At 41.7% G+C, this 24128-nt stretch overlaps 1 long non-coding RNA gene across 2 annotated transcripts in view; it reads right to left on the bottom strand.

Annotated features, from left to right (window-relative positions):
* Positions 1 to 4217: 4217 nt before the first annotated feature.
* The window catches only part of LOC139013029 (uncharacterized), a 40933-nt gene continuing 21022 nt past the window's right edge, over positions 4218 to 24128 (bottom strand). The window contains exons 3-5 of one of the 2 annotated variants that reach the window (XR_011471922.1): positions 14077 to 14198; positions 13583 to 13695; positions 4218 to 8593 (exon numbers count right to left, since the gene is read on the bottom strand). This is a non-coding gene — a long non-coding RNA (uncharacterized lncRNA). Of the gene's footprint in view, positions 8594 to 13142; positions 13696 to 14076; positions 14199 to 24128 lie in introns of those variants that run through there. The other variant, XR_011471921.1, reaches the window with a different exon arrangement.

Genomic DNA, 24128 nt, shown 5'->3' with positions numbered 1-24128 from the left:
TTTTTAATCTACTTTTTTCTTATCTTGCTTTTCTAGACACTAGAAGCCTTCCAAGTAAAGGTATCATGCTTTTATTTTTGTTTTATTTTCTCTTGGATTTTTTTTTAACATTTAGCATAGTATCTAGCATGTAGAATAGCTTAATAAATTTATGGGCTTTTTCAAAAAGATAAATAACTGAAGGAGTGAATTCATAGTGAGAAGCAAACGATGCACCTATCATTTCCTGCAGTTAAATAAAGTGTCTATTGTAGCACTGAGTTATAATAAAGACTAGCACGAATCTAAAAACAGAACCTCGGTGATGTCATTTATGTTACTTCCATAATCTCATTTACTTTTCACCTCTTCTGTTGAGCATGCGCCTCAGAGATGGGAGGACCAAGGGATGGAGGAGGCTGCTTTTTGTCTGAAGTTTGAGAGGGAGACTCCAGGACTCCCTTGTTGGTGCAGCTGCTATCTTGCTATGAAATACCTTCTGAGAAGTATAGGCCCCAGAAACTCATGTTTTCCTGCCAGTGAGGGACAGTTCCAGTTCCTATTTGAAATAAATTCCAGGTTTGCAGGTCATTGAGAACAAGTTTCATAATGTCTGGAAGAACAAAACCAGAATTTTGGCTTTCTACTGTATTCGGTCTATGTTTTCTATTTTCTGACACCAAATGCCCAACATTCTTCCTCAGTGACCCGGTTGCTCACTCTTGAAATCTATTTCTTCTTTAAAAATGTGTTGTTACTCTCATTCACTCCATAAACGTGTAAACAGCCACTAGACAGTACTCATGTATCCATGCAATTATCCACTTGTTCTGTACAACTTATCCCCGAACGTGTGTGGTAAAGTTGGGGTGGGGCCATTTTCAGTTCTCTAGAATTCTTTTAAAGGAGGGGGCAAATATTATCTTTTTACTTTGTTCTGCTCTGTGCTCAGTATAGTATTATTCTATGGGTTGATAAAGAAAATGTTTGTGCGTTTTTATGTTCATTTTGGGGGGGATTGCTATCTTTGGGAAACATTTTTGCATTAATATCCTATTGCTGTGTGTCACTGGCCAGCAGGCTTCTCCTTTGGCTATAAACTGTATGTGAAATAGGTGGGCAGAAGCAGTGGCCTTCAGTGAAGTCAGTAGAGCATTTTACTTCCTTGTTAGGAAGACCCTCATTATCACTAACTTGAGAACTGCTGCCAGTTCTAAGACAAATGTGGTGGTGCCAGAGCCATTCATCAAAGGAAGGGAGAGAGCAACCTTTGCCATCCATTAGGTGAGATGAAAGCTTCCGTGTTAGCTCAGTTTAAATGGTGTACGTGCCCATGCCTACCCTTTCAAATTCAGAGTCAGAGCACTGCTCCGAGTCATTGGACTGAGCTTTCTGCTCCTGCACAGAGGGATATTTTATATGACCCAGTCCTGAGTTCCAAAAATCCAAAGCCTTCCATTGTCACCTGCCCTGTGAGACACTTCTCATTCAGTGCCTTCCATACTTTTAAGGATGAGAGGCAGCTTTTGCTAAATGTTGTTGCAATCCATAGACATTTGGTTGCAGCTTCTTAAATAAAAAATAATCTCCTACCAGAGGTAGCTATCTTTAGCAAGGTCTCCCCTTCCTCTTTTTTTGGAAACACAAAACACCTATTTCTCTGGCTAATTAGTGTTTCAAAAGCAAGCTCACAGATAAGGCAAGAAATCCAAAACACTTTATAATTTGTTGAAATGTTTTGTTTTTAATATAGCCAAGGCAATTTATTATTTTTTATTTTTTGTTAATATTTAAAAATATTTTTATTGATTTCAGAAAGGAAGGGAGAGGGAGAGAAAGATAGAAACATCAATGATGAGAGAGAATCATTGATCAGCTGCCTCCTGCATGCCCCATACTAGGAATTGAGCCTGCAACCTGGGTACATACCGACCAGGAATGGAACCATGACCTTCTGGTTCACAGGTCGACACTCAACCACTGAGCCATGCTGGCTGGGCTAGCCAAGGCAATTTAAACACATACTTTGTCAGAAGCAGGAAAGAGGTTGGGAAGGGACCTGTGGTCTCAGGGATTCTTGAGCAGCAGCCTTTGGAGGTCCTAAAGATCTTGGTGTGGACACGGTCTCTTGGGATAAGGATGCAGCTCTAGCAAGCGACGTCACAGGAGTGGACCCCATCAACTACTGCCTATATCTCCACCTTCACATTTGTCTACTTTGCTCCCCTCTGCCAACCTTCCCGCACTCAACCCCACCACAGGGTCTGGTTGCCTTAGAGACAGAACTAGGGCAAGAGAAAGGAAAAGTGTCTACTGGGCCGGAGTGTTGTATGCTCCAAAGGAAGCAGAAAAAGCTGCTGGGCTATCGGCTGAGGCTCCATGGAGTCAAGTCACTGCCAGAACCCTGTGCCAGGGAGAAAGTCAGGGAGCACCAGGTCCCAGGGGCCAAAGCCAAGCACACAGAGCTGTGCCCAGAGATGCCAGGCTGGAGGAGGAAGAGAGAGGAGATCCCAGCCACTAACCCCAAAGTCCAGGGATGGAAAGCCAGGAGACACTCAGAGCATAGCTCATGGGCTAAGACAAAATTGCGGAGTTTACTGTTTTTGAGCTGCACCATGTGTGTATTAAAGAGGTCAAAGGCTTTCACGAGTAGACGCCAGTCCTCTTTCCTGTATCACCAAGAGGCATCTCTCCATCCTGGATCTTCGAGTGAAGGCCTCTGTGGGTGTGCTGGATTCCACGCCCCACCCACTTCCCTGCAAACATGCTGTGAATCATTCTATCTCTGGTTCCTCGGTCTCTCTCCAGTGGCTCTTCCCTATTAACTTATAAACCTATTCCATTTTTTTCCTACATCAGGAGAACAAATGCTTCCCTAAATTCTGGCTTTGCTGTAAGTAATAAAATAAGAAAGAAGGAAGGAAGGAAGGAAGGAAGGAAGGAAGGAAGGAAGGAAGGAAGGAAGACAGGTTTCTGTTTAAGAAAGTGTACATGGGTTGTAAAGCTTTTTAAAAGCTAGGAAATGATTATTATAAAGGTCAAGATAGAGGGATAGAGGGGAGGGAGAGACCATAGAGTAGTCTTCTGGGAAAGTGATAGTATTCTATGTGTTTATTGGGGTGTTTATTTTCCTATTATTTGTTAACTGAATACACATATGGAATTTTCTACAAGTGAATGACATCTTAAAATTTTAAGAAATTTTTTAAATTGAAAAAATAAAACAGCAACAAATTTTGTGCTTTGGGTCTATCCCTTTGTTATCTCTTATCCTTCCCTCCTTATGTGGGTTGATTTTCTTCTCAGGCAGGTTCTGCATACAGCAAGGAAGAAGGACATTACCTCACAGTTTGCAATCCAGAATGAGAAGGAATACCAGTCCTCTGAGACCTGTATATCAAATCTCTGGGCAACGTTCATTGCTTTGCATTGGATTCATACCCACATCCAGTAGTGTCTGGTAAGCTGACTTTTGGTGAGGGGTGGGGCAGGTGTTGGTCTGCCCACTTCTGTGGTGTAAATACCTCCACCATTGCTGATTTTTGTTTGTTTATTTTTTCAAGAAAAATTATTTTAAATATAATAATGTTACATGCAATAAACATTAATATTTCAAGAAAAATATTTTAAATATAATATTACCAAAACTGTACTAACATAGTATAATATCACAGAAGTTGTAGGAAATATTAAAAATCTGCAAATAACAGGATTACTTTTAATCTAAAATATTTTTTCCTCTGGCTTTATTTTTGTTCATCAGTTTGTGTTGTCCATTGTATTCCACAAATGAGTGCAATCATGTGATATTTATCTTTCTCTGACTGGCTTATTTCACTTAGCATAATGCTCTCCAGGTCCATCTATGCTGTTGCAAATGGTAAGAATTCCTTCTTTTTTACAGCAGCATAGTATTCCATTGTGTAGATATACCACTGTTTTTTAATCCATTCATCTGCTGATGGGCACTTAGGCTGTTTCCAAATCTTAGCTATTGTAAATTGTGCTGCTATGAACATAGGAGTGCATATATCCTTTCTGATTGGTGTTTCTGATTTCTTGGGATATATTCCTAGAAGTGGAATTACTGGGTCAAATGGGAGATCCATTTTTAATATTTTGAGGAAACTCCATACTGTTTTCCACAGTGGTTGCACCAGTCTGCATTCCCACCAGCAGTGCACAAGTGTTCCTTTTTCTCCACATCCTCTCCAGCACTTGTCGTTTGTTGATTTGTTGATGATAGCCAGTCTGACAGGTGTGAGGTGGTACCTCATTGTCATTTTGATTTGCATCTCTCAGATGATTAGTGACTTTGAGCATGTTTTCATATGTCTCTTGGCTTTCTGAATGTCCTCTTTCAAAATGTGTCTATTTATGTCCTTAGCCCATTTTTTGATTAGATTGTTTATCTTCCTTTTGCTAAATTGTATGATTTTGGAGATTAAATCCTTATCGGAGATAACATTGGCAAATGTGTTCTCCCATGCAGTGGGCTTTCTTGTTGTTTTATTGATGGCTTCTTTTGCTGTGCAGACACTTTTTATTTTGATGGAGTCCCATTTGTTTATTTTCTCCTTAGTTTGACATTTTGTCTGACATTTTGCTGCCTATGGATTCTTCTAAGAATTTTATGGTTTCACATCTTACATTTAAGTCCTTTATCCATTTTGAGTTTATTCTTGTGTATGGTGTAGGTTGGTGGTCTAGTTTTTTTTTTTTTGCACATATCTGTCCAATTTTCCCAACACCATTTATTGAAGAGACTATCTTGACTCCATTGTATGCTCTTGCCTCCATTGTCAAATATTACTTGAACATAATGGCTTGGGTTGATTTCTGGGTTCTCTGTTTGGTTCCATTGGTCTAGATGTCTGTTCTTGTGCCAGTACCAGGCAGTTTTGAGAACAGCAGCTTTGTAATATAGCTTGGTATCTGGTATTGTGATCCCTCCTACTTTGTTCTTCTCACCATTGCTGATTTTAACCTACCAACATGATGCCACTTGTGAGCTGGAAGGAGCCGGCTCTAGCACATCACTGCCACATACCTGATAAAATCAGTGTGGCCAGGGTGATGAGATGCTTACTGTTTCCTTCTTGGGGCAGAAGGCAAGTATAATTTTAATAAGGCACCATGAAGATTTCCTTCACCAGAATTGCACAAAGCGGGAAGGGTGGCTGTTTAAAGGATGAACGAAGAAAATGCACTAGAAAAAAGGAATGAAAACTGCACAGTTGAAAACAGCACATGCCCACTGGACTCTGTTTTTTATTTCCTTTTCTCTTCTCCTTTCCTCTTCTCATTCTGGGTATGCTCTGTGTGATCTCATCCACCCCCATCGCATCGATGCTGATGAAACAATGATTTCCAGAATTTACCCGGACCTGCCTTCTGAGTTCCAGTCTCACATTTCATCTGTCTGTTGACGTCCTCCATCTGGATGGCCCTAGCAACCATAAACTGTGCACATCCATAATTGAATTCATCCTCTCTCCCCACAAACATGTTCCCCTGATTCACTAGTTACAAACTTCAAAATCATCTCTGACTCATTTCACTCTCCCTCCTCCCCTGCGTCCCCGCCCCTGCAGTCTGGTCAGTGAGCCCCAGTTTTATTGATATGTGCCTTTAAAATATTGGTGTGATGTAACCCTTTTCTCCCCCTGCCAGTCCTGTGGCCTTAATTCAAACACACACCTTGACTCTTACAGTGATCTTCTACCTGGTTTCCAAGCCTCCTCCCATCCATTCAAGTTTCAAACAACGTAATCTTTCAAAAATGCAAATGCATTGTGGCTTTTCCTTGGGTCAGACTCGTTGAAGGGCCTGATGACAGTCCATACTCCTTGGCATGGTGCACAGGGCCTTTGACTGTCTATGCAATCTCATCCCCTGGTTACACCAGGCATCTCACACTCCTGGGCCTTCACATGTGCGTTCTTTCTGCCTAGAAATCCTTCCTCACCCACTTGTCTGACTGTGAGTCATCCTCACTGCCCACCCTCAGCTCTAGAACAAACTGCTGCATTATCTGTGCTCCCATGGCTTGTGGGCCAAACCTTAATAATAATCCTTACACTGTATTATAGTTAGAAGTATATTAATAAATATGTTGAATAAATGAATTCTAAATGAATAGCAAATGGGAAAGGCATATGGATCATACCCACCACACTCTATAGTCCTGGTCTTTATTTCAGTGATCCAAACCCTTATTCTGCCCCAGAGACAGTAAGACTTCTGCTTTAGTGTTAATAATAATAATAATAAATCACCTGAGCAGAGACTTGACAGTTAGGGCCATAAGCTCATCAAACAATTGGCCGAATGATGCTGACAGTTCAAGAACATATTTCCATTTTTTTTTAAAAAGTGTATTTACATCTCATGTACAGATAAGTGCCTTTCCTCTTATTTCATTTATAGTCAGATATATTTTAATATTAAGTAATTATTTTTGAGATTGCCTTCTGTCTATTAAGTGGCACAGCACTGCAATGAGGTCTCTTTGCAGTAGTGCTGGCATTACCACGAATCCTGCGGCACTGTCAGCTTTTGTGTGGCTCAGTCTATTCAAGTGCAGAGGCATTAACTCTCATTGTCTCTCACTTTGCCAAAAGAAAAATTTAGGTACAAAATAGTCAAGTTTGACTTAAAGGAAAAGAATTTGATCAGTGTGTTTCTATTCTTTGCTCCAGTTTCTAGGACACACTTATTTTCTTTAAAATATGTTTTTATTGATTTCAGAGAGGAAGGAAGAGGGAGAGAGAGATAGAAACATCAATGATGAGAGAAAATCATTGATCAGCTGCCTTCTGCACATTGGGGATCAAGCCCGCAACCTGGGTATGTGCCCTTGACCAGAATCAAACCTGGGATCCCTTCAGTCCGCAGGCCCACGCTCTATCCACTGAACCAAACCGGCTAGCCAAACCACACTTGCTTTCCTAAGAAGGCTAAATAACTTTAAGTGGGAAAGGAAGAGAACTGATTACTAAAGGTATATGGATCTTGTTATAAAAATGGGAAAACTTAAGGAGAAAAACTAAAGCACAGAACCAAGGATAGACTATAGAACTAAAATTATATCAAACTGGAATTTTTCCAAAATCTCATCTGTCAGTTGTAAATTCTATAGAACAATATAGTTTTAGAGTTTAAAATGTCATCCTAGTTATAAATAATTCCCTTTCTTGGTATTGGCATTAACATCTGAGTATGCAACATGAAAATGAAAACCATCCATAAGCCTCAGCTAAATTACCAGATCAAAGATGACTCTAGAATGTAGTTGCTTATGGCTCAGTCTTTACCCACTGTGATAAAGATCTAAGACAGGAGTAAGAAATATATGGAATTCTTGCTGGTTTTTCCCCTTTCTCCCATGCCCAAGGTCAATGCCAACAAAGAATTACAGCACTTGTTATTGTGGTCTGCTTGCCAGTCTTCGGATCTTCAATACAACATTAGTGGGGGAGCCACTAATAATCCATCACGGTTGACCCACATTTCAGTCGGCAATGCAACAGGAAGCAGATGGAACACTCAAAGGGTAAGTTTAAGAGTGTTTACTGCAAGGACTTTGCCAACCCTTGCCATTCCTAGGCCTGAAGGGACAAGGGATTTGGACAATCCAGGAGGAAGGGCTATAGAGAGAGAGCATTTTACAGGAGCTTGACTGTTGATGGTAAAGCAGCCAAGCCATTGCAATCAGGCAGGGAGGGAGCTGGGGCAAATAAATACCCAAGCCTCACACTCTCTCACCCTCCAATCTCCTGCCAGCATGTTCCATTAATCAAGTCCAGTTTGTATAGTCTGTATCAGCCAGGCCCCTGTTTCACGGAGCGGAACGGAACAGATTAGAGAGTAGATCTGGATGGACAATAGAATATATCTGACTGAGACCAGATTGAAGGCACGTTGCCATTTAGAGCTACCTTACTCTACTGTCTTCTGATGTGTGAGCAAAGACAAAACAGGCCGGGCTGCTGATGTTAGGGTGTCATTGAACTTTTTACGTCTTCATTTCCCACCAGTTAGGCAGGAGTGAGCCTGTAGACCTCTGAGATGGATGATGCAATTCTCCAAGTTTAACATTCTAAAGCAATTGAATTGTTGGCAAGAGAACACCAGCCGATGTTGTTAGAAAGATGTGGTAGACTATCTTGTTTCTAACACGTCTCAAGCTAAAGCACCCAAAGAAAATTTCCTCCTTCTTTTCATCTGGCTGCAGATGGGATCCTTGTTTCTCTGGAATCATCTGCAAGTGTTACTGATCCCTCATCTGAATCCCCAGCCAGCAGAGAAGCGTGAGCTTTCGGGAGAGTTTATTCATATCCAGTCTATATATTTTTGTTTGAAACTCGATATCTTGACTTCAGAGCCAAGTGTCTTGTGATCTGCCATCACCCAAATATGTTTTGAAGGCGTCATCCCAATGGTGTTCTCTTCTGCTGGAAATAGGATGTTGCTGGTATTTTTCTGTTGTAGAGAATGTTTTGTGTGCTAGTTTTCAAAAATAAAAATTCTAAAACTGTCCATGGAACATTCTAGGAGGTCTCTCAAGAGTGGTGAAGGTCTTGTCCAAATAGGGTGTGTTTTGGCATCTGACCTGTGTTTAAATGATCACATTAGGAGAGCAGCCTGTGAGATTTCAGATCAATTGAAATATTTACTGTTAATGCAAAGAAAAATGGGGGGAAGCGAGAGAAACTGATATTAAAAATGAATTTAATGTATTGCTTTTCCCCTTCCTTTGGGTACAAGGGTAAGTAAAACAAAGAGATGTAAACATGAATTCTTTCTCTGTAACTTAACACTATTTCTCATCTGGTCATTTAAATTTTTATTCACTAAATGTTTATAGTCAGTGTGGTCAGTGTATCTTATTTACAGTGTTTCATCAGGAAAACTAAAGGAAAGTCTTATGAGATATTTTCTACTTGTGTTTAGGGACATTTGTCTCACTTTAATATTTAAAGACTGCATATGAAATAATAAAATCCCTCTCTTTTCTATGCTTCATGTTTAAAGATCTTTCAAGCCTTTATAAATTATAAGCTCCCAAGTACTCTTGTGAAATTTGGTTTTATTCTCCCTGGGCCAGAGAAATTACTTGAGAAAACAAAAGCCCAAAGCCATGAGGCAGGAAACAGGGCTCCCCCCTTTTCGGTTACCTGTACCTTTGCCTTCTTGCTGGCTCTCCTTGCTCCCTGTTTCCCTAAGTATGCCCCACTGTCCTTTTGGTCTCTTGTCTCAGTCTTCTCTCATAGTTTTATAATCCCTGTGTCCCCCCAACATAGTTTATTTATATGCTTTCCTCTTTTAATTTATCTTTAACACTCACATTTCCTCCCTTTGCTGAGCCATCCCATAATTTGGAGTCAGTTAGGAGGTGCTTAGAATCTGAATACTCAACCCCCACCCCCATGCCCTTCCTGTCAGTCCACGTGGGTTCAGCCTACCATGAGAAATACACCATACTCAGCATGTGGGGAGTAAAGGGTGATTAAAATATGGTTTCTGCCCTATGGAGCTTACAATCTAATGAGGTAGTTAGAAATACATACACCCAATCATAGTTCAAAGTAATATTATTCTATCTAATAATAGACAAAGATGGTAATTGACCGTACCTTCGCTACACCTCCCATTGGCTAATCAGTGAGATATGCAAATTAACCACCAACAAAGATGGTGGTTAATTTGCATACGTAGGCGTGAAGTGGTGGAGCGAAGACTGAAGGCGGCTCCAGCCGGAGCAGCGATGGCTTGAAGGCATCTCCGGCCGGAGCGAAAGCCTGGGTCCCAGGTGCCGGAGGAAAACCGGTGCTGGCAGCCAGGGGAAGGGAAGGCCTATTGCACGAATCTTTTCATGCAACAGGCCTCTAGTGCATAATAATAAGTGCAGAAATGGGAATCTTTATAATGTGAGGCCTCCCAAGGTAGAGCTGAATTCTGACTAAGGATGGAGGAGATTAGAAGGCTTCATGAAGGAGGTGGCATTGAGGATGGGCCTCCACCATAGAAGGGGATCAGGAGGACCTCCAGCCAATCAGAACAATCATGGCAGGGGGTGGGGCTAGAGATGTCCCTATCACCCTGGGGAGAGAGAGGGCTGTGGGAGTGAGCTGGAGCTCTGAGGAAAAGAACACAGGAAAAAGGAAAAAGCAAAAAGGCGGAAGCTTGGAGACTGCTATATTTAAGGAAGAGAAGAGAAGGGAGGCTAGTGAGGGGTCTTAGAGAAAACCATTGGAGATTGGTTAAGAGTTAAATGGCAGGGAAGAAAGGGAGGAAGGAATTTCCAAAAGAAGGGATGGCTAATAATAGTTGTGAGGAGAATAACAACTAACACTTGTGGACTACTTACTCTGTGCCAGGCTTTTTGTTAAAGATCCTAACAAAGTTAAGAAGGGACGGAGTTAGGCCTTGTACCCGGGCTGGACCGATGCCAACACTCTTAACTCTGCAGATGCGAAACGGAACAAAGACCTACCCATGCCATTTACCATGGTGATCAGGAACCCACTGGTGACGTCCCAAGTGAGAGATTTCAGTAGAACGGTAAGGACAGGAAGTAAAGGTATCATGAGTTTGGAATCTCTTTCAAAGAGCTTAGCAGTGAAACTTAAGAAATGGGACAGTAACTTAAGAAAATAGAACGACATTTTTTAGAGGGGAGCTACTTAGACATTAGGTTGAACATAAGCTTGAAAATGTGAGAGGAGATTCTAGAGGAGATTCCCAAGGCGAGGGGAGGAAGTGGGATCAAGGACGCTCATAAAAAGATTATCATGGGAACGATGTGGGACACTGCTTCCTGCCTTTGAGATAAGAGGAAGGAGGACAGGATGAGTGTGAAGCAAATCTGCTACAAAGATAGAGGAATTGAGGAAGTTCATCTAGGATGGCCTCCATCTCCTCACTAAAGATTGCTAATGAAAGGGGTTGGGAACGCTGAAAATAGAAAATAGAGGGGCCACTGTAGATCATATGCTTGGTAACGTTGATCTGCGTAAAGTGGCGAATGTCTACTTGGAATGCCTAAGAAGTCTATTTGGGACACAGAATGCAGAGCAAGAAAACAACACCACTGTAGGGTAAGATGAAAGCTGTTTTTGAAAGACAAAAAAAGCAGATTCACATTCCAGTTGAGTGCCTCTGCCCTTCCTGGGTTTTTGGCTAAGAAAACAGTAACCAAATAGTTTGGGCATCTATCTACCAGAGCGACCTCTGATAAATTAAAAGTCACCTTGGCAAAGAGCAATGTTCTAAGTGCCCATGGTATAACAAAAAGTCCTTTGTAGCATAAACCCACAGAACAAGGGCTTGAAGGAGGAGTTTCTGAAGTACCTGGAGAGACAGCTTAGGGACAGGGTAGGAAAATCCTTCATCACCTACTGACATAGCATTTGCCTTTCTGAATTCATTGCAGAGCAAAGAACATGACCATGAGCCCTAAGAGTCCAAGGTCCAAGTCTGGGTCCTCTACTTTCTAGTGTGGGGCTTTGGGCAAGTTACTTGCTTTCTCTGAACCTTACTTATAAAATGCAGATCATAATACCTACTACTTAGAGATGTCAGAATTCAATGAGGTAACACTTCTGATTCCTATTCTTTCCCTACCTGCACCAACACTGAAAATCTTAAATTCTAAGTGATAGGAGCATGTATTTATTGCATCCATCATAGTTCTCTATAGTCCCCTCTCAGAGACTTAAGCAGTTGTTTTTTTTAACGACAGAAATTATTTTATATTGGTTAAACAGAGAAAGAAATGATCAAGGACAAGTCCAGTGTATATATATCTGGGAAAACCACTAAGATGCAGGCACCTGTGTGGAATTCCTCTGGGGTCTCTTTATTGGTCTGTAGTCACTACTACTATCGTTATGGCATGCTCTCCTGAACATCTGGAAAGAGACTTAACAGAGAGGGAAACCTTGTGGAAGAGAGGAAAGGCAGGCACTTGTGAAATCGAGATAATGGAAGGCTTGGTTTCTCTTCACCCAGGATGACAAAATTGGGTATGTGAGACTTCCTCAAAACATGAGGAATTTGTTTCTAGAAAGGCGGGCCTCATCCTAGGCTAGTAGAGCCCTGTACTCTTCAGGACATGATAGTTAGGTGTAAAACTAAGAATAGCAGCTCAACTCTTAGGTTTCCAAGTCACAAAATCCTTGACACTGACATTCCTTAGCTTTGCAACAATGTTGGGAAGTAACTTCTGCATGAAGTACACACACTACCTCAGCAAGACAATGGGAGTGACCAGAGAATTGTCACAAGGTTCTACCTGACCTCTACTGACCCTCCTGCCTCTCTGGCCTAGTCTCTGTCTTCTCTCCTGTCATTATGATGACCTGGCCTTGCTCCTGTCTGTGAGCAATGTCTCCCCCTGGGCACTATCCCATCCCTCAGTCCTACCCCAAAACATTTGCTCCAGCAATTGTTCCCCCTGTCCTGCACTTTCAAATTTTTCCTCTACAGGATCGTTCCCATCAATATACAAACACGCTGTTATGCCTCTCATCTTAGAAATAACCCTCTCTGGCCCCATTTCCACTTTTAGTTATACCCCAGTTTTCTCCTTCTCTTTAGACAAAAGCCCCTTGAAAGGCATCTGTTCTTCAACCTCCGGTTGTTTCTCTCTCCCTCTGAACCCCCTCCACTGACATTGCTCAAGGTCACCAATGAGTTACAGTATTGCTAAGTCTACTAACTGTAACTTCTCAAACCTCATTTTAATTGACCTACAAACAGCATTTAACCAGGTCAATGCCCCTTTCCTCTTTGAAATACTTTCTTCTCTTGGCTTTCAGGTTCTCCTGGTATTCCTCCTACTTCACTGCTCAAGGTCTTCATCTCTTCAAACTGTAAATTTTGGGCTTCCCCCAGAGCTCAGGCCTTGGTTGTTTTACTTGTCTAATTACATTTACTCTCTAGGTTAATGTTGCAGTTTTATGACGTTAAGTCCATCTCTGTGCTGATGACTCCCATAATGGTATCTTCACTCTAGACCAGCGGTTCTCAACCTGTGGGTCTCGACCCCTTTGGGGGTCGAATGACCCTTTCAGAGGGGTCGCCTAAGACCATCGGAAAACACATATATAATTACATATTGTTTTGTGATTAATCACTATGCTTTAATTATGTTCAATTTGTAACAATGAAAATACATCCTGCATATCAGATATTTACATTATGATTCATAACAGTAGCAAAATTACAGTTATGAAGTAGCAACGAAAATAATTTTATGGTTGGGGGTCACCACAACATGAGGAACTGTATTAAAGGGTCGTGGCATTAGGAAGGTTGAGAACACTGCTCTAGACCTTTCTTTAAACTCATAAACCACCTGTCCTCTTGACATCTCCAATCGGATGTCTACTTAGTATCTCAAAGTTATAGTGTCCAAAACTGAGCTCCTAGCATTCTCCCTGAAACCAGCTTCTACAGTTACCTGAGTAGAATGGCTATTCTGTTCTACCTGTCATATCAGTCAAAAGATCTTAAGGGCACTCTTGACTCTTTCTTCTCTCTTATGCCCTATATATGATCTTGCAGCAAATGCAACAGCATTCAGTCTTCACATCACCTTCCTTTTATTGTCCTGATCCAACTCTCCATCATCTCTTCCTACTACAGTAGTCTGCCTGCTTCCACCCTTGGCCTCCTCAGTTTCTTCTTACTCCAGCAGCCAGAGGTATCCTGTTAAAACACAAAGTCCAATCATGACATTCCTTACTCAAAACCTTCTGAGGGTTTCCCATCTCATTCAAATCCACACAATGATGCTCTGTCATCTCTTGACCCCCTTTTCCTACTGATCTCCCTCTCACGTATCTTAATGAGCCACACTGGCCTCCTTACTGTTCCTTAAATATACCTGAGGCATGTTTCTGCCCCAGGGCCTTTGCATTTGCTGTTCCTCCCACCTGAATTGTTCCTCTCCCAGACACACTTATGGCCACATCCCTCACTTCCTTATTTGCTCAAATAAAATCATCTCAGGAAAGTCTATTCTACTTTCTGCTTCATTTTTTTTCTCTCCTTAACACTTATCTCTACCTAACTGTATATTTTACTTACCTTGTTTATTGTCTTCCTCACTAGAATGTATGGCCCACAGGAATGGAGATTTTCCTCTATTTTGTTCACAACTTCATGCCAGCACGGAGAACAGTGCCTGGCACATAGTATCTACTGAAAGACTGAATGAATGAATTTTATTAGTTGAATTTATTTGAAAAGCTAAAGAGATTGTCATCAAATTTTTAGAAAGGTATTTGGTGGGGGCCAGGGGTGGCAAAATCTGGTGATCTGGAGTATTTAAATACATGCCAGAGATATCACCCAATAATAACCTTACCCATGGTAATCAAGGATGAGATGACCAGGGATAGCATTTTCTTAGTTGCATGCTGATGGCAGGCCGCCAGTCAGAAAGCTCCCTGCTGCCAATAAAATACCAACTGTATGGCTCTAATGTTAAGAATAGCCCAGCCCTAACTGGTTTGGCTCAGTGAATGGAGCATCGGCCTGCAGACTGAAGGGTCCCGGGTTCGATTCTAGTCAAGGGCATGTACCTTGGTTGCGGGCACATCCCCAGTGGGGGGTATGCAGGAGGCAGCTGATTGATGTTTCTCTCTCATTTATGTTTCTAACTCTATCCCTCTCCCTTCCTCTCTGTAAAAAAGATCAAAATATATTAAAAAAAAAGAATAGCCCAGCTAGAGTGACTCAGTAGTTTGAGGGTAGTCCTGTGCACTGAAAGGTTGCCAGTTTGATTCCTGGTCAGGGCAGATGCCTGGGTTGCGACTTTGATCCCCAGTTGGAGTATGTATGGAAGGCAACCAATCAATTTCTCTCTCTCTCTCTCTCTCTCTCTCTCTCTCCCTCTCTCTAAGCATGTCCTCGGATAAGGATTTAAAAATAAGAAGAAGAAGGGAAAAAAGAATGAAACTGTGATGGTCACATATACCAAGTAAGGAATCCTGGGCAGAGTGGAGTCACTCCTTAATGATTTATTATATGAAAGTGATATGATGACATCTCAGGGCTGTGAGGAAAGGCACGGTGTTATGGTCTTGGTGATGGTTATGGATGTGGATGGGAAAATTTGTTCTGTCAAGTTTATGACCCAGTCACATTTCCAGGGCTCAGAAATGTGAATTGAATTAGATTTAATGTTTCTTTTGTATGAGTGAAACACAGCCCCTTCTTTGGAGGAAGGAAACTGTGTTTTAAGCACCCAGGTATAAGAGATTGGTGGATAATAAATACGATGTAGCAGCTGAACTCAAAAAGAAATTTTAAAGAAGTCACCCCCTCCAAAAAAAAATTAATGCAATGATTAGCTGTGTGATGTTAGGTAAGTCTTTGGCTTTCTGAAACTGGAGTGTCTGCATCTGTAGGGTGGGCAATAAGATTGCTAAGGTCAATTTTCTACTCTTATATTCTTTTGACATGACATCATCTAACCTTTTTCCTGTAAAACAAGAGAATAAAATTTGTCCTGTGTAGCTCATATTTTACTTATAAGGATCAAATGAGATAATGTTTTTGAAAGCTCTTGGTAAACTAAAACACTTTGCCCATGCAAAGCATTTATTATTAATATGATCTATGAGTTTGATAAGGTGTGTTTATAATGTTATTGTCCCCAAAATATTTTCAGGAAAAGATACAACTCTAGTGAAGAGCAAATTTGACTGTGCTAATCCTTAAAATACTTGAATGATTATCCTTTGATTTTTTTTTAACGTGAATTTTTAGAGTTTGTATCAGTTTTTATTGTCTTGGTGGTAAGTGACTGATAACTCAAGTCATTTTTGTAAAAACGTGAATAAAAACTGGAGCATCCAAAGAAAATCACCTTCAGTTGTGGCTTTCTTGGGCTTAAATAATATCAACTGATTATTCTCCTTTTTTCATATCAGCTTCCTTCCTAGCAGGTCTAATCTCAGACCTTAGGTAATCATGAAGTGTCGTCCACCAGTTCCCAGAGCTACATCCTTCTGAGTTTGAATACAACAGGAAATAGAAAAGCCTTTGTACATTTAGTACATTCGGCAATTCACATATAAACTTTCTGAATCAATTTCTATGGCCAGAAAAAATACAATAGGCTGATTGGTTTAGGCCTGGGCATACGTTCCACCCTAAGGCCACCGGTGGATCCCCCAACCCAAACTGGCCCACTAACTCAAGGAGAGAGTCGCTGCGGAAGCAGGCCCTGTGTGTACATTTCATAAGAAAAATAATGAGCATCTACTCTTGCCATGGCTGCTGTACGCGCTCTCCAGTTGCCAAGAAAGCAGCACATTTTTTTACTGTGTCAACATGCACGCTGTTGGGAGACCGTGTTAACTTTTGTTAATAAGAACGCTCTGAGTTTGCAGAGTAGAGCCAAATCTCCCTTAAGAGCCCTGCAGTCAGCTGTGTTTATCTTGTCCTTGCTGTCAGGGAAAGCTGCCTGGAAGAGACCAGCCATGCCACTAACAGCCACGAAAAGGGCACGTCCATCCCAAGCATCGGGACCACGTTTTTCAGGCGCCGCAGGTAGGCACCACTCACACAGTTCACGGGGAGAGCTCAGTCTAACATCCACGAGCAAATTAAACACAACTTTGTGGGTTTTGTGGTTAGCTGCCAACAAGAAGACTGATCTCTGAATTAACAGGTCATGACAGGATGACTTTGCGGAGTTCTTGGCAGAAAGCATTCTTTCTAATACGGATGCTCCTTTATAGCAAGAAAAGGCATCTATGCTAAGTGGCCCATAGTCACTAGTAGCATTTGCAGAAAGGATCAGCTCTATTATTTCATTTAATGCCAAGATTTCCCAAGGTGAAGGAGATGGTGGCTCCTCAGCATGAATATGGTAATGAAGCTGGGCCACTACAAACCCTGTAAATGGTTTAACTGTGGAGGAAGGACTGTCAGTGTGACAGGTTTTCACAGGAGATTACACTCTACTACGAATATGAGTTTCCCTCCGAGGCCAGTGAGAACCGAATCTTACCGTGGAAGCCTTGCTGCAAGGAGATTTGGTTAAGCTGTCAGACTGTTAAATCAATCGTCTCTTACAATTTGTTTATACCTCTACTGAGCACGACATTTCAATAAAGCAGGAAACTTTTAACTGCCTGAAGGGAGATGGAAAGCAGATTACAGCATCTATATTGGTGGCTGACCTTTATCTCATTTCAGGGACTTTATTTTTCTGAGCAGTGAGGAGAAAACAGTAAGAAAGTTGTTTCTGAAGATTCGGGGGGCAACCCTGCATTCTCTTAAAATGCACCAGCTCTTTGTAGCCAAATCAGGGTCTTTCTCACCATAATTTGGCTATAGTTTCAAAGCAATCTCGTCTTTTTCCTACCTTGATTATGATGCATCTTGATTTACTATGACACTATTATCCCACCCATGAAGGCAAGATTAAAAAGCCAGAAAGCATTTTAGAAAACCCCTAAGGTTTGAGCTTCATGCTATTTCCCTTGCAAACTGTTGATCTGCCTAAAAATGTTGCTTGTTTTTGGCTTCTGTGATTGCTAAATTTTGTCCCCATAGATTAGTCGCCAGAACGAATACAGGAAAGTTTGGCTAACGGTGAGGCCTCCAAAGCAACTGCTCCAGCTAATTCCAATGTTTCCAGTCGCCGGAACCAGCTGCTCTCTGTATGAGACTCATCTCTGGCCATGTCTACACTCCTGTATATAAACATGTGGGAGGGATGGGCTGAGGCATGCCAGGGGAGCCTTTACTTCTAGTGGGATTGGCAAACACATCCAGAACAAGCTTTTCTTCAAAAATTTCTAGGGAGATAATCAGCTGCTATTTGTCAAGCGCAGGCAGGAGAGAGTGTCATGGTTAAGTGTTCAGATGCTGGGAACAGACAGGCCTACCTAAGCTGCGTACTAGCTGCATGACCTTCTGCAAGGTGCTAAATCTCTCTGATCTCCATTTTTATCATTTCTAACATGAGGATAATATCAGTCTCTAATGCAGTATTGTCTTGAGAATTCAATAAGGCAATGGGCATGCAGTTCTTAGTATAATTTCACACTCATATGAAGTATTATTTTATTACCTGATTTATCTTAAACATTTGCTTTTGCTCCTATGAGTTGAAAACTATAAAGACTGGGGAAAATGTATAAATATGTTGGAAGATGCTTGTCTCTGTGTTTTCAGCAATGAAGATCACCAATCCATTCTTCTTTAAAATGAAAAAATTATTAGAGAATCAAGGTTTAAATCTGAAGAGCCAATTAGCAGTAGTGAGGGATTTTAATTTGGGAGATACCATTAGTCTTGTTCTAGGATTACCCTAATGAAACACATCATTAGTTATTTACTTTTACTTTGGATATACTGTTGCAGAAAAAAAAACTTTTAAAAAGTGCTAGATGCTGCTGTAAAGGTAAGTATAAGTGTAAAATTTTCCCAGTACACACACACACACACACACACACACACACGTTGAAGGAGAATGGATTTTCCTCCAACCAGAACAACTCCTTCTTTGTGCTCCTTCTGGATTTGCTGAAATGTTTCTCTTAACAGTGGTACATCTGTAAAGGGAATTTAAAAACATAAAAGTTTTGTCTTCCTGGACTTGACCGAGCCAGTCATATCCTGGGGACACAGGGAGGGCCTGGGGGCTGAGGTACAACCCTGAAAGCCCCAGTTGCTATTGACCCATCCATCAGTCAGTGCCAGCAGCCGCTGTAGAAGGTAAGGCCAGGAGTGCCAGGCAGTGCTGCCGGCCACATGTACACGTTTGGCCTGGCAGAGGGTTAATCAGACAGCCTTTCCCTCAAATGGTGTAAAACCAAGTACAAATACATACACACACTCCGGAAAATTATCATGAGGACGCAGAAGAAAAATAAAGGAAAGCTTTCCCTTGCCCTTATGTTAAGAGAAAAACATTCCTCACATTTCCTTTCTGTGAAGAAGTGGCATAAGGAATATTAAGTAGGGAAAATAGGTGGCGAGACAAAAAACATTTAGATTTCCTAGGCCGATGACCTTTGAGAAGCTGGAATTTTCTTTGGAGCAGTCAAAATAGAAAAATAATAAGGAAAAACAAAAGCCTCCTCTGGCTTCCTTTATGTGCACATTCACAGCCACGGAGTGGCCACTGCAGGACGATTTATAGGTGGTGACCATTGAGTCATGGTCTCAGGTGGTGCCTGGCAGGTCACGGGGCTTTGGCCTGGGAATGGAAGGAGAAAGCCATTTATCAGTGTGGCGCGTGGCTCATTAGTGGCCAATTTGGCTGGGACCTGCGTGTGATGACGCCTGAACGGACTCTGGCCCCATCTGCTGTGGAAATAATGATGACCAAAATGTTTTATGCAAAGGCTTTTCTTTCCCAGGGAACTCCTATTTGGTCTTTCACAGGAAAACCAACTATGGAGATTTTTATTCTTGTCATGGCAGTGTTTATTTCTTCTTTTGCTTGACTGTATAAGGGCTGTTCCTCCATGGTGTTTGAGTCCCGGGGCTGGTTCAAGAGCTCCCGATGTGAGGAGTTCCTGTAACCATGATTTAACATGATCAACCCAGTGATGGGAGTTATGTAAGTACCTGTCTCAGGAGTTTGGCTTTTGTGGCGGCAGGCAGCTGGACCTGGTAGGGCTACATTCTGTTTCCTTTGTTGGCTGATTCTCCCTCAAACCCTGAACCATGCAGGAAGTATTAGCAAATGAGATCTAAACTTAGCTCTGCAGGGTACAGTAGCTTCCCTTTATTCCCTCCACCTCTCTGCATCTTTTCCTGCTGCACGGGCGCCAGGCCTCCAAAAGCTGATTTATTGGGGAACTGACTTTTCTTGGAGAAACTGTCAGGAGACCCTCCCTGTCCTCATAGTGGTTTCTGAACTGGGTAACTCACTTCTTGTTTCTGTGTGTTTGTTTATTTTTTTATTGGGGCAGCACTGCTCATGTTTAATCATATGTACCTGTGATTTAAAAAACGGGACAAAAGGAAAGAAACAGAAAAACACACACACAAGAAAACAGAAAATACGTGTGGCTTTTCTCTTACAAAAACAAGTCAGTAAGCAAAGGTATGGACCTGTCAGACCGGTTCTACTTTTTGTCCCTTTTCCCAAAGACTGAGCAGGGAAGCTGCCTCTCCTTTGTTGTTGTTCTTGTTCTTTTGTCACCTAATCTATTCCTGGTTTTCCTGGGAACTTTCATACATATCCCTCATTAGCTTGATGCCTCTAATAACTCCCATCAACTCATTTTCAGCAGCACTTATTTTAAAAGTCCAGTAAAGCCCTGGCTCGATTTCTCAGTGATTAGAATGTCGGCCCTTGGACTGAAGAGCTGTGGGTTTGATTCCTGGTCAGGGGTACCTTATCTCAGTTGCAGATTCCCCAGCCCTGGTAGGGGCACATGTGGGAGGCAACCAATCAATGTCTCTCTCTCTCTCTCCCCCTCTTTCCTCCCTTCTACTCTCACTAAAAATCAATGGAAAAATATCCCTGGGTGAGAATTAAATTAAAAAAAAATAAGAGTCCAGTAAGAATGCAAGAGGCATGTACCACTGGCAGCAGGTAACCAAGTTATCTAAGTTATCTTGATCTTATTTCTATGAAAGGGATTTTGCCTGTACAACCCTCCACTCCGTAGCCCAACATAATGAAAGCTCTGTAAGAACCTTTGCTGATGAATGCACCTTTGCATTTACAAAGATTAATGATTTTAAAATTGACTCTACAGACCACTAGTAATGAAATTGACCATATCCAATTTTGAAAGCCCTAAGACCTGAGAGAAACTGCAAATTAGCAGGGAAAAAGTAGTGCGTTCTGGTGATGTGGAGCAAAGCTGATATTAGTCCAGTGAAGTGTTTCAGAATGCAGCGGTTGGGTTAACACCGTAGCACTAGGTTAAAGGTCAACCTGGACATGAGATGTGTAGGCAAGTTTAGGAGACATTCACTTGCAATTCCTGAAGAACTTGAAATAGTAACAGGCCAGTGACCATATGATTATACTAGTTATGGTTATTAGTTATTATATCCTACTGACATGAGATCGGAATGAAAAAGAGAAGGCAGTCGTTATTGTCTTGCTTCTGTTGAAGTCATAATAATGGTAGCAGCAATACTAGCTAATATTTTTTGAATATTTGCTATGTTCCAGATGCAAGGCTTAGCGTTTATTGCACATTTTACTTAGTTCTCACCAGAGCCCTCAGTGGCACGCAGTATTATTATTGTTCTCCTTTCCCAGTGGAAGAAACTAAAACTTAGCAGTGACTTCCACGGCTTAATGAGCTGTCAAGTGGTAGGTATAAGAGTTAAACCTCCATCTACTTGATTTCAAAGTAAAAACATTTAGTCACTATCTCTCACTGCCTCGGTATAGAACACTGCTGCTCTATTTTATTGAATCACATGCCTGGGAAGGGAGAGCCAAGATGGACACTATGTCCAAGGCTTTCGTCGGTCATTTAAATAACATCTCTAGCTTCTTGTGGGAAACATTCTCCTGTTTAACAATCAGATGAAATTCCTTTCAAACTCAATACTGTCCTTTCAAACTCTTAGCTGTCACAGACATCCCCCTACAATCAGAAGCTCAATCAATGTGATCCTCTGCCTCCTTCAAAGGCAATAAAAGCAAAGGTAAGTGCTGTGATCTCTACACTCCATAGTTAACATGTCCAAGTTGCCATCCAACTCTCAATGAGACCCTCATATTTGGGCACCTTCATGGCTGACCTATGTGACTTGTACTCAAAAGCCTGGACCCATCCACCAAGTGGCCTGCAGTGCTAAGGCACACACCACTGAGAAGTATTGTGTGTAAGCCCCTCTCACTGTTCTCATGCAAATCAATTTCCCTTCCAAATATTTCAACAAGGGATTTATAATTCAACTGAGAAACAATTTATTCAAGAGTTTTTTCAAGTACAGGTTTTCCTAGACATCATGGGTTAAAGGGAAAATGCTATTTTAAAGATATTTTTATGAGAACAAGAACTTTTTATGCTCCCCTGTCTCTCTTCTCTCTCCTCTCTCCATCCCATTTCCCATTTCCCAATGGCTTTATTCTCAGCAATACAACTTTTAAATTGAACACACGCTTTACAGTAACAAAGGCTAAAGAGTGGTACGTGTACTGGATTGATTTTCAATTTCTTTTAAGGAAAAAATAAGAAAGCTTGGATCAAAAGAAGGGCAATCACACATAGAGCATTCTGCCTATTTCTCAATGCTCAGTGCTGGGTTTGGTTCCTTATTTTTTTTTTTTTTTTTGAATCTTAGTACATATTTTGGACTAAAGCCTTATTAGTACTGCCCCGTAGGCCTAGCAGTAAGTCTTGGCTAGTCTCCAAGTGAATTCTATATCTGTGATATAATACTAGAAAAAACAAAAGTAGTTTGTCATCGCAAGCACTGGGAAAGTACGCCATACCACTCTATTATAATCCTCTTTCTCCTGTATTTCTCCCCACTCCATGATGTTTCCGGGCAGTTAGAATACCCAAGACTAAGTTTTCACTGCCAATGGAGCTCCCTCCCTCAGGTCTAGAGAAAATAACATGGAACAGACAGATTATTTCGTCTGTCTTTGCATGATGGTTTTATCCGTTTAAAGAGCCAATGATGCCGAAACCGGATTGGCTCAGTGGATAGAGCGTCGGCCTGCGGACTGAAAGGTCCCAGGTTCGATTCTGGTCAAGGGCATGTACCTGGGTTGCGGGCACATCCCCAGTAGGAGATGTGCAAGAGGCAGCTGATCGATGTTTCTCTCTCATCGATGTTTCTAACTCTCTATCTCTCTCCCTTCCTCTCTGTAAAAAATCAATAAAATATTAAAAAAAAAAAAAAAAGCCAATGAAACTGCAGGTTTACACTTCAATCTTGTGGAAGATAGCATATTTTTTTTTTTTTTGTAGCCACGTCACATTTCATCTAAATTTGAATATGTGAAACATAAGAATCCAGAGTTAGATTTTCTGGCTTATTTCTATAGCAACTGGAGTACAGAATTATATACGGGGGAAACCACTTGATAAATATATGCCAGCAGCACCTCTCTGCCTCATAAAGATGCTGGAACGTTTGAGCCGCTTCCGAGGGCTGGATGAGAATGACGAGCACAAGAAGGCAAGAGTGACGGGTAGGTTGCTGCTGATATCCAAGCTGCCTGCATCCTCTGTAAGTGATGGGGGTGTGAGCTGATGTCAGCTGCTGATTGCTATGGGAAATTTAAGGGGGATCCCAGTAAACCCGCCAGAAAGAAAACATTTCTGAAACACACTGAAATGTATAACTGAAAGCATCATTGCTATTGAAAATTAGAGGATGGGGAACTGGGAACCAAATTTGGTAACACCATTCAATTAAAGAATATGCTGAAGCACAGATGACAAGGATGGAATTAATAGCACTGCTAAAGTGTCCATTCACAATCTAGAGAAGGGCTAGGCTGTGGTATCGGTTGAGCCTGGACAAAGGAGCATGGAAAGAGAAATTTTAAAAAAACTGCAAAAAATCAGAATTTCATATCTAATGGTACTGCTGGCAGCCTTGCCTCCTCCCCTTTTCTCTCTGAGTCAATCATGGTGTGAAAACAGGGACCTAAGGGTCTCGAGCACAGCACGGCAGATGAAGTGCAGAATGGGGGCGGAGAAGGAACTGGGGAACAGTTTGTACCAGTCAAATATGCATTTGGAACCATGGGCTCTTTAAAACTCAAACCAACAGCAATCAGTCCTTAGGGGGACTGGCAGAGTGGAAGGGCCAGAACTGTCTGAGTCCTAGCTTTGGGGCAGGGGTCATTACTGAAGTTTTCTCAACTTCAGGTGCTCAGCAGGCCCTGGGGCTGTGGGGCCTGGGTTGCTGATCATACTCATCCCCTGGAGCTGCTGTAAGAAATTAACACAAACTGGGTGGCTTCAAACAACAGAAGTTGATTCTCTCTCAGTTTTGGAGGCAGGAAGTCCAAAATCTAGATGACAGCAGGCCAGGGTCCTGCCAAAGGTTTGGCAGGGGGAGGGTAAGAGGGGAGGTCCTTCCTGCCTGGCCCAGCTTCTGGGGGATCCAGGCATTTTTTAGCTTGTGGCTGCTTTGCTGTAATCTCTGTCTCTGTCTTCACATGTCTTTCTCCT

Source organism: Myotis yumanensis, unplaced genomic scaffold, assembly GCF_028538775.1.
Source record: "Myotis yumanensis isolate MYYU_CA2020_CCGP unplaced genomic scaffold, mMyoYum1.0.hap1 SCAF_1, whole genome shotgun sequence".
In the NCBI taxonomy this organism is placed as follows: domain Eukaryota; kingdom Metazoa; phylum Chordata; class Mammalia; order Chiroptera; family Vespertilionidae; genus Myotis; species Myotis yumanensis.
Note: the sequence above shows the minus strand (reverse complement) of the source record. Positions and strands in the feature narration are given on the sequence as shown.